Source organism: Solenopsis invicta, chromosome 9 (assembly GCF_016802725.1).
Source record: "Solenopsis invicta isolate M01_SB chromosome 9, UNIL_Sinv_3.0, whole genome shotgun sequence".
Lineage (NCBI taxonomy): Eukaryota > Metazoa > Arthropoda > Insecta > Hymenoptera > Formicidae > Solenopsis > Solenopsis invicta.
In genome coordinates this window covers 2,422,822-2,433,579 of record NC_052672.1, presented here as the reverse complement: position 1 = coordinate 2,433,579, position 10,758 = coordinate 2,422,822, and positions in this window count along the sequence as shown.

Sequence of the window (10,758 nt, the reverse complement as noted above, 5' to 3'; positions counted from 1 at the left end):
AAATTATAAAATAATGGTATAATACACATCTCTAAGTGATTATTTAGAGAAATGTATATAAAATGTTAATTTATATCAAGAATTACAGATATAAATAACATAATATTTTTATACGGTAAACGTTTATTTAAAAACATTTTAAAAATCAAAATATATGCGTTATATATACGTTTCCCAAACGATTATTAAATATTAATTTTTATACGTTGTAGGCTTATTTTCCATTGTCGCCAAGCAAGGCATCTTTTGCGTTGTTGCTAAGCGAGAATCTTATTGTTAGATAGACCTGTACCAATAGGAATATATGTGCGCATCTGATAGTAATAAAAGAGAAAACGGTCGTGGAAAACTCCCGAGACTGGCTTTGATGCAATTGAATTTGATTTTCTAAAGTTTGGCGATGGACAGTCCGAGATTTTTTGCGATTAGAACCTGACCTTTTTCCGAGCGAGCCACGAGTCTGAGTGCGAACCCGCGGATTCTCAGTCTTTTCACACTGCTTACGCGGAGAGATTCGTGTCCTAACAACTTGTACTTTTTACTTTTTAATAAATCATTTAGTGTGTAGACCCATAACGTATACTAATACTCATTATAAGATTAATTTATTATTTTACTTATACCAATAGAAAACGTTAAGACAACGTAAACTTATTACAATTTTTAAACGTATACTGATATATGTTATAAGATTTATTTATTATTATACTCATACCTACAAAAAACGTTCAAACAACGTAAATTTATTACAATGTTTAAACGTGTACTGATATACATTATAAGATTCGTTTATTATTATACTTATACCAACAAAAAACGTTAAAACAACGTAAACTTATTACAATTTTTAAACGTATACTGATATATGTTATAAGATTTATTTGTTATTATACTTATACCAGCAGAAAACGTTTAAAAAACGTAAATTTATTACAATTTTGAAACGTATAATATTATATGATATAAGAATTGCTTATTACTTATACCTATATCAATTAAAAACGGATAAAAAATGTACATTTATTACAACTTTTAAACGTATAATATTATACGATATAAAATTCGTTTTTTATTATATTTATACCAATTAAAAACGTTTAAAAATTGTATATCTATTACCATTTTTTAACGTATATTATTATATGGTATAAAAAACGTTTATTATTTACACCTATACCATTTATATACCATTGATACGTATATTATATCACACTTATACCAATGAGTGTTTATTGGGTAATTTCAATTTGATTAATTTATAGAAATATTAACATTATCTATGATAAACTAGTTTATTTTGTAATTGGCGTAAAATAATATACTCCGAGAAGTAAGAGACTTCTTCATTTTTTGACGTTGCGTTAAATAACTATAAGAAATTTAAAAATCAGAATCAGATATTCATTCGGGTCCTTTCTCAAAGTATTGCTTTACGCTAATTACAAAGTAAACTGGCTTGTCAGATAATGTAAACATTATTTTTTAATACATATTATTTTAAAAAGTAATTGTTTAAAGAGATTTACAAGTTTCATTAATTAATTAAAATTATGTCTCGACATAAAGTAACAGTCCCACAAATTGAAGCTATATTGCCGTGATAACACAATTTTAATTTATTATTAAGAATCGTAATTCTATATACATTATTTTTCAAACAAATCTTTGTATTCGAGTAAATTTTTTTATACAATTAAAAATTAAAACAGCGCTCGACCAACCGTGCTATCTCGTATAGCGCTGGTATAGGCGCATAGCAGGAGATACCAAAGTTTCTCAATAACAGCACCTCATTTCATGTTTTCTCCCTCGATCCAGTACCAAGCGAGGAGGATGCACTATTGTAGCACCCCCCCCCCCCTACTTTCTGCTCACCAAGACATCCGCCGCGCTGCCGCGAAACATAAAAGAATAAAATTATTAAATGGATAATTAAAAATATTTTAAAATAAGAGGGAGTTAACAAAAAAAATTATTTATTTTGAAAGAATAATAATATTTAAAATAGTTTATTAAAAAATTTAATAATATTATTAAATTAAGAATTGTGTTTATAATTAAAGAAGAGAAAAAATTGATTATTTTAATATTTTGTTCATTTGAAATTAGACTGGCAAAAGATTCAAATATTCGCATAGCTCAGAAATACCAAATGCTGGCAAAAGATTCAAATGTTCGCATAGCTCAAAGCTACCAAATTATTTTGCCTGTTTAAAAGATGTTTTTTTATGTTTAAAAATGTGTTTTTTATTTATTTAAAAAACACAAATAGAACAGAAACAAATTATTTTAAATAAAAAAACAATGTTTTTTGTTTAAAATAAAAAAAACTAGTTTTTTTGCCAACTCTGGCGACGACCGTAGGAGGCATTCCTGTTTAAGTTGTTTCAGTAACGGCCAAATATCTCTACTAAAAAATAATTATTTAAAATTAAAAAATATCTTGACTAATGTGTGCACAAGTTATTAAAACATTTCTAATATTATTGGCTAACAACTAGTAAATGTACACTTTCACATTTTTACTACATAACAAGATACAAATTCCATGTCCAGAATTGATTTTCCGCAACTACCATTGAATTTGTTTTCCTTCTTTATACTTTAAGATCTCCAAAATTGTCTTTGAGTAAAAGAGAAAAGAGACAATTTATTTTTACAATGCTTAGAATATTTAAGTGTGTTTGGGAGTGATTTTTGACCGGTAAGGGAGTCTTCCGCAACCTGTAAGGGTGCGCTTCTTTTCTACATTCTTTCTAGGACTCACAACCTTCTTTCAGAGAAAGGAGAAAAGCGTGTGTGTGAGTGTGGTTTTTGGTTTGTAAGGGTGTCTTCCGCACAACCTGTATCGAGCCCGCTTCTGTTCTACATTTTTTTTAGGGCTCATAACCTTCTCAGAGAAAGGAGAAAAGCAACAATTCATTTGTACGGTGTCTAGAATTTTTTAAATGTGTTTGAGGGTGGTTTTTGGCTCGTAAGGGTGACTTCCACATTTTGTATCGGGTCCGCTTTTTTTCTACCTTCTTTCTAGGGCTCATAACCTTCTCTCAGAGAAAGGAAAAAAGCGACAATTCATTTTTGCGTTGTCTAGAATTTTTTCAGTGTGTTTGAGGGTGGATATTGGCTCGTAAGGGTGTCTTCCACAACTTGTATCGAGCCGGCTTCTGTTCTATATTCTTTCTAGGGCTCATAACCTTCTCTCAGAAAGAGGAGGAAAGCGACAATTCATTTGTACGGTGTCTAGAATTTTTGAAGTGTGTTTAAGAGTGGTTTTTGGCTTGAAAGGATGTCTTCCACAACCTGTATCGGTTCCGCTTCTTTTCTACATTCTTTCTAAGCCTCATAGCCTTCTCTTTGTGTCAGGAGAACAACGACAAATTATTTTTAAAAAATTGCTCCAGGAACGTTCCAAACTTCAACCAGCTCAATTTATGCCAAACTCTGCTAGAGATATTAAAGCGTGCTTTTGTTTCGGGGAAAATTGTATTACGAGTCCGATAGAATTATATTTTTTATATTATAGATATTTCTTATTAGATTTTTATTGAAACTTTTTCTTTAAAAAAACTTAATTATAATTATAAACATAATAAAAATTAAAGCATCATTTTGGTGCATTTGTAATACGTTTAAGTACAGTTTATTAAATCTTGGCTTCGGCCGCTTCTAGCTTTGACCGCCTGCTATGAACTCATTGCATCCTAAGCATGTCCCAGTAAATCGGTGAGTCGTGCGAATGCGACGAATCGTGACGATATCGTCAAAGACGATTCGTAGGCACGTCAAGCATCGAGGAAAATATCGTAACCGCGAATGTACACAACGCATCTTATCATCGCTTTGCACCTATGGAATTGTCTATCTAGGCCCTGACGATATCTACTTGCCTATTGTGCTCGGTACAAGCATACTGCGTAAAGCTTCTCTCTCTATCTTTCTCTCTTTCCGTATATATGCATCTATGTGTAACGCATTTGATTTATATTTGTAGAAACTGTGCCGTTGCGCACCGGATCTTTATCGGCGCCGGATGAATACAGCGTTTGCGAAATTGGAACGCGCGCAACACGAGATAAATTTATTCTATATTCGGAAACCCCGTCGTGTCGATTTCAAAGCCAGATCCATTTCGGTTTGTTTTCGCTGGCCGCAGTAGTCAAAATTTGTCGCGCTTGTAACGCTTAATCCGAATGTGAATACTTGCTGGTTGATTTTATTTTAGTATTCGTCGTCTCCTGTTATCGCACAGTGTATACTAATGAATAATAATTCCGATAATTTTGTGTAATCCAGTTTGTGCGTTGCACCAAACTGACTGCTTTCAAAGCGACCTTCTGCTGTTCAATACAATGATCCGCGAACTTCGTTTGTCCCTTCTGAATCTACTCGGTGTCTGCCTTGCTACGCTGTCCGCGTAGAAGATACGTAGTTCGGGCATACAGATAACCATCAATTCAGTGGCATTAACAAATCTGTATTTTATTAATAAAGCTAAATTGTTCCTAACAAATAACACACCAATGTTCTATACATGTACTCATCATTTAACCGGAAGGTATTTTATCGCATGACGCGCGAAGTCGCATCTAATTGTAAGTCGCAACTGTCATTTCGCTTGCGCTTACGAAAGATAATTATTACCGTTATTGATCAAATTTTTTTATAATTTACGGAAATAATTCAAGGATTTCCTAGAAAATTTAAACAAGTCTAAACGGTAAAATTTTTAGAAAATAAAGAATTTCTTACTTTTAAACTAATCATTATGTAAACATAACAATTTTTATTTGGATATAGAATAGGTATAACAATGAAGTTTTAGGTTTTGATTAATATCAAACATTAAAAAAAAATAAAAAGAAATTGTTGGACTTTTCATAGGTTCTTATGGAAATTTTATTACTTATCTCATAGAGAAAAGTTGCCAATATTAATATAAACTTTCAGAAACGGCATTATTTTATTTCTTGAAAACTAAATATTGCACTGAATAGTTAAAAAAAAACGCTTTTTTAAATCGCTGGAAAAAGAAAACCATAAAATTTTTTTCTGAAAAATTTTTTTTGCGGAAAATTGCTGTTTTTGCTATATAAATGATATGCTATCTAATTTTACAGTATTATTAAAATAAGACATCTCATATAAGCGCTGGAATTAATATTGAGCTAATTTTTATGTTTATATTTGGAATATTACATCACTTGAAGTTTAACAATTAATAATTAAGTATTATATAAACTGTTGTAAGAACGAATGTAATACTATAAATAACTAATTTAAAGACAGATTTAAGTTATATTTATGTTAATTTGTGAAGAATTTTGAATATTAACAATATTAACAATTACCAAGAGCCATCATGTTTTATTTTATTAAAAAAAATACTTTAATTTTGTTTTTATTTATTTTTTTGATTTGCTTTTTTGCCGAAAATATTAATTTTCATCTTGGTAACTATTGCGAATTATGAAAAATGGTAAACGACTTTTCTTCTCAGTTTTACTTGCTCTATCAACTCACGAGGGCATAAGTAAATATTTTGTGACACTGTGTGTGTGTGTGTGTGTGTGTGTGTGTGTGTGTGTGTGTGTGTGTATAGGGCATTCCACGTGAAAGAGGTCCACCTAAAAGTAAACTGTTTGAGATTTTTAAAATGATAATGAAAACATGTTAGTGAACGTATTGTATAAGGTTAGTAATAAAAAAAATAAGTATTATATGTCTTGCATCAAAGATACTAAAGGTTATCATTTAAATTAAAAAAAAGTGTTTTTCTTTTTTTAACATTTATAGCAAAAATTAAAAAAATTTTAGAGATATGATTTTTTTTAAATTTTTTCTGTACTTTTAGATAAAAATAATAAGTTTAATGAGAAAAATTTTATAGTATTAAAAAAATTAATTTTTTAATTTTAAATACAAAAATGAACAATTTTATCTATTTTTAAAAATCTGAAAAAATTCTCAAAAATACTTTAATATTTGTGAAATATCGCATCATAAAACAAATTTTGGGATCGCAATGGGATCCTCTCAAAAATAAATATTTTTATCAATACAAAATTACAATTTCAGCCAAAAGATAGATAATGTCAATTTTTATTGGCCAATTACTTAGTACTACGTAATTAATACATTTTTAACAAATAATTATAAAATAAAAAATAATTGTGAAGTCTGCGTTTTATATTATTTAGACTTATTAATTTTTTCTATATTTTTTTGGAAAAAAACCTCGTTTCTCATCAAAACTGAATTTTTTTAAATTAATTGATCAGATATAATGTATCGGTACTTCCCTAACATTCTATATCTTTTTATTGCATTTTCTTGTAGTCGATTTTGAGAGCTTTCCAAAATGAGTTTATTTTTGTTGAGTACTTTCCGAGTTGAGAAGCTTGAAAGCTATAGTGTACTGTAACTCAAGTACTATAAACATATCAAAATAACAAAATAAAAGTTACAATTAATAAAATTGTAACTGAACAATGCGTTTGACATTCCGCTTGGCTCTTGAGCTCTTCATTTCCTATTTTTAATTTAATTATATGAGCCTTAATTTTCGTTTATATTGTTCTTCTTTATTTAATTCCTGGCAACAGTATCTCAATGATCAACTCAACAGGATATGCCTCAATATAATTTTTAAAAATTAAAATAGCATGTTTCATCGATTTTTGTGTTTAAACGACTACAACAACTTCTATGACATTTTTTAAAAATTTGTAAAAAATGGAAGGTTACTGTTGCAACATATATTTTCGATTTCCGGTGAAGCACATAAAAAAAAATAGTCGTTCACCCTAATATGTATACATCAGATAATTTAATATTTATGTATTTAGTTTTCTATATAATACATACATATTTTTTAATAGTTATACAATTAACTGCATATATAATAAATACAGATATATTTAATACTTCAAAATAAAATTTCTCTTAACAATAAAATTTTATATGGAAAATACATTTTTAACTTCCAAAATTCATCACCTTCTCGGCTATGCAGTCGTTTTGTGTATCGTCTCTTGAATTAATTATTTGCTGTTAAAATGGAGAGAATAGAATATTATTAATACCAAAATTTGGCAGAGGAAAGCTGTTTATTGTGTTGTTACGTTCGACGTGACATTTCTATAAATGAAGTTGCAAACAATTACGTATGACATAATGTTAGCAAGTGCATCTAAAACTAAGCAATCAATACATCTATTCATATACATAAGTTGCTGATAAAATTCTGCGAATTTTGTGTCGATGAAACAGTTAATAATTAAAACAGGAGTCAATTATAACGACTTACTTACGAAAGCCCTATCATGTGACTGGATCACGTTACGACGAATTATCATTTTGTCACGCGTATGTCGCAAACACGATATGTCAAGCTGATATGACGAGACCGTGTCAAGTGTCAAGTGTCGTAAAGTAAGCGCATTGAGTTAAGATTAACGAAACAGTCATGGATGAAGTATTCCTTTTTTTTACAAAAATCAAGCAAGCCCATTTTTTAAAACTGAGCATAATGCCATCATAAATCATTCTCTAGTATTAGAGTCACTTATAATAGTCACTATAAAATTTCCGCAAGAAGCATATAAATCCAGAAGTTCTTAAAATTCTTTAATAGATCTTTAATATTAATCAATATTAATCAAAGTCTGAAACTTTGTTCTTATATCTATTGTATGGAGAAAACTTTTCATATTTATCAAATAGAAATATATAACAACAGAATGTGTTTCTAAGAGTAATTTGTAAAATTTTGTAAATAAAATGTAAGAAATTATTGTTTTACACCTTAAATGATTCCTTCTTTATTATTAAAGTTATAAAAAAATGTATAAAATATTAAAGAAAAGTTAATACTGGCATACTTCAATACTGGCAAATACTTCGTTTTTAAGTAATATTTCTTTAAAAAAAAATTAAAAATATAACTTTAAAAATATACAATTTAAAAAATCGTCTATTAGCTGATATAACAGTTTTCATAATTTAATTATAATAAGTTTCGTACTTTGTAATAATTAATATTTTCGCAATATAATTTAAAAAAGCCATTTAAAAAATTGAACCCCAAAACTGGCATATTATGTAGTAATAATAAAATTCAAATACAGTTCCGCAGTGGAAAAGTTATTAATTATTTAACTATAAAATAAATTGATTAATAAATTGATAAGTAACAAAAAATATTTTTATATAGTAAATAATAATGCTTAGAAAATTAAAAAGTTATAATTGAATCCTCCTACTTTATAAATTTTTTTCTTACCACCTTATTAGTAATAATGTTGCATCTGACACTATTTTTCATACCTTAAAATGTTAAAGAAAATGTGAAAAAATTTATGATACACATCTGTTAACCTTGTAATTGAAGGCTTCGTAGTTATTGTCTATTCTCGTATTGTCTATTCTCACAGAAAAGTAACCTCAAAAGTCTTATAATAATCATTTTCAAGACGTCGTGTCAAGTTTACGCATTTTAATCGAAGATATTGTAAGATCATTCGTAACTTTTTCGGATTTCAGGTGCCACATTTTAGCCGCCATATTAAATTTTAAAAATCGCCACGTTTTATTCGAATCTGTATACGTATACAAGTATACGAATATTTTGAGACGTGAAACATTTTTTTCCGTTGCGTTTTTGGAAGGAGAGGTGGCCCGTGACGCAAAAAGTCCCATATATATATATATATATATGTATCTGTATGTATGTATGTATTATATATATATATATATATATATATATATATATATATAATATGTTAAGTGCTGACATATAGCTGTTGAAAATGACACTTAATCTGGTGGAAGGTTCAACATAATCTTAAAAAGTATTCAGTCCAAAAATAGCAATAAATAAGGTATATATCTATTACCATATTTTTTATGAACATCAACAAGAAAAAAGACTCCAAAAACATGCAAATTGATTTTTTTATAACGAATGTGGGGTTTGCACAGTAAAAATGGTTTATTAAAAGAATAAAATACAAGTTGTCAGGATACGAGCCTCTCCGCATAAGCTGCGGATAAAGACTGAGGATTCACGGGTTCGCACTTAGGCCCGTGGCTCGCTCGGAAAAGGGTTTCTGGTCGCAAAAAAATCTCGGACTGCTCGGAGCCAGTCTTGGGAGTTTTCCACGACTGTTTTCTCTTTTATTGCTATCAGATGCTCTTTCATTGCTATCACATTGCGCACTTGGTAACAATGCAAAAGATGCCTCGCTTGGCAACAACGAAAAATATATATAAGCCTACACAAAAGTATTGTATCATACAATGTGTTCATTTTGATTCAAATGAATGATTTAAAAGTTATTTTATTCTGATCAACAAACAATGTCCTGGAGGTTTTCAAAAAGGATCGATCATAGGTATAATTTATTATGAATTGTGGTGTAACTGAATGAAACAGTTACTGCAGACTTGTCAATTAAACCGCTTGAATCAGAAATTGGAACGAATACATCCATATATATACTGGCAAAGGAGAGCGTTCTGTGAAATTGTTGCATGATATCACTAGGCCACACGTTGGTTCTAAGACAAAAGACATTATAATGAATCTTGGCTGGGACGTCTTGCAGCACCCGGCGTATTCACCAGATATAGCTCCTTTGGATTGCTATTTGTTTCAATCAATACACCACGCCTTGTCTGACACTTCTAATCAGTGAATGAGATTTGAAATACTTCATCATGTTCAAAAACATAGCATTTTTCACAAGATGGAATTCACAAGCTGCTTGAAAGATGTTTCAAAATTATAGAACGTAACGGAGAATACTTTAATTGAAAAATTTGTATTACTTTTTTATAAACTGAACCATAAATTGAATAAAAAAGTTTAGAAAATTATTTATTTGATTAATCTAAGGTTAATACCGATAACAAATAAAAAATCTGCTTATTATTTTATCAAATTTGTTAATAAATTTATTCGAACATTTTGTTACGTGCGCGTGCGGGCGTACATGTGTGTATAAATTTCTTTCTAAATTTAATTTTTCAATGCATACTAGTAAGACGATTTGTCGTATCATCGTATTCTTGCCAAAATACTATTTCGAAATTAACTGTGTAAACATTGCAATTATTATTATTTTATAAAAGGCCAATGTTTCTACATCTATTGTTATAAATATATATAATTATACTTTATAATTTTTATGGAAGATTTTATCATATAAATGTTGTTTTATCAGAATCTACAGTGAATAGATAAACTATATTTATTATACATTGCGACATAAATTATCACAACATATCTGCTACAGTGGCTGCTATTAAAAAATTATGTAAGTTTAATTGAAAGAATTTATTGGTTTTTCTATTTATCAAGTTTGACATTTTCAAAGACAAAGTTTCGTGTAAAAAGCATCATATATCGCTTTTTTCGTATAAAATTATCTGTTTGTACCAATCGTTAATCTTTATTACGACAGTGGATGGCTCGATTGTCATAATTAAAATATCGATTTGGTCGAGTCGTGCTTTCGTTAATTGTAATGTTGATTAAATATTATTATTAAATATGAGAGCAGTAGTAAATATACGGGTTGTAGCGCGGAAGCGTATTATTCGAAACATCTAGGTATATTACGCGACACCAGCAACGTTGTAATGAACTTCTACGTAACATAACGTATGGCTACATTGGCGAAACGATGCGTAAACTTTGCATTTTATTCTACCTTCATATTATCGCGTTACCTCGTTGTATTGCTGTTTACGGACCAT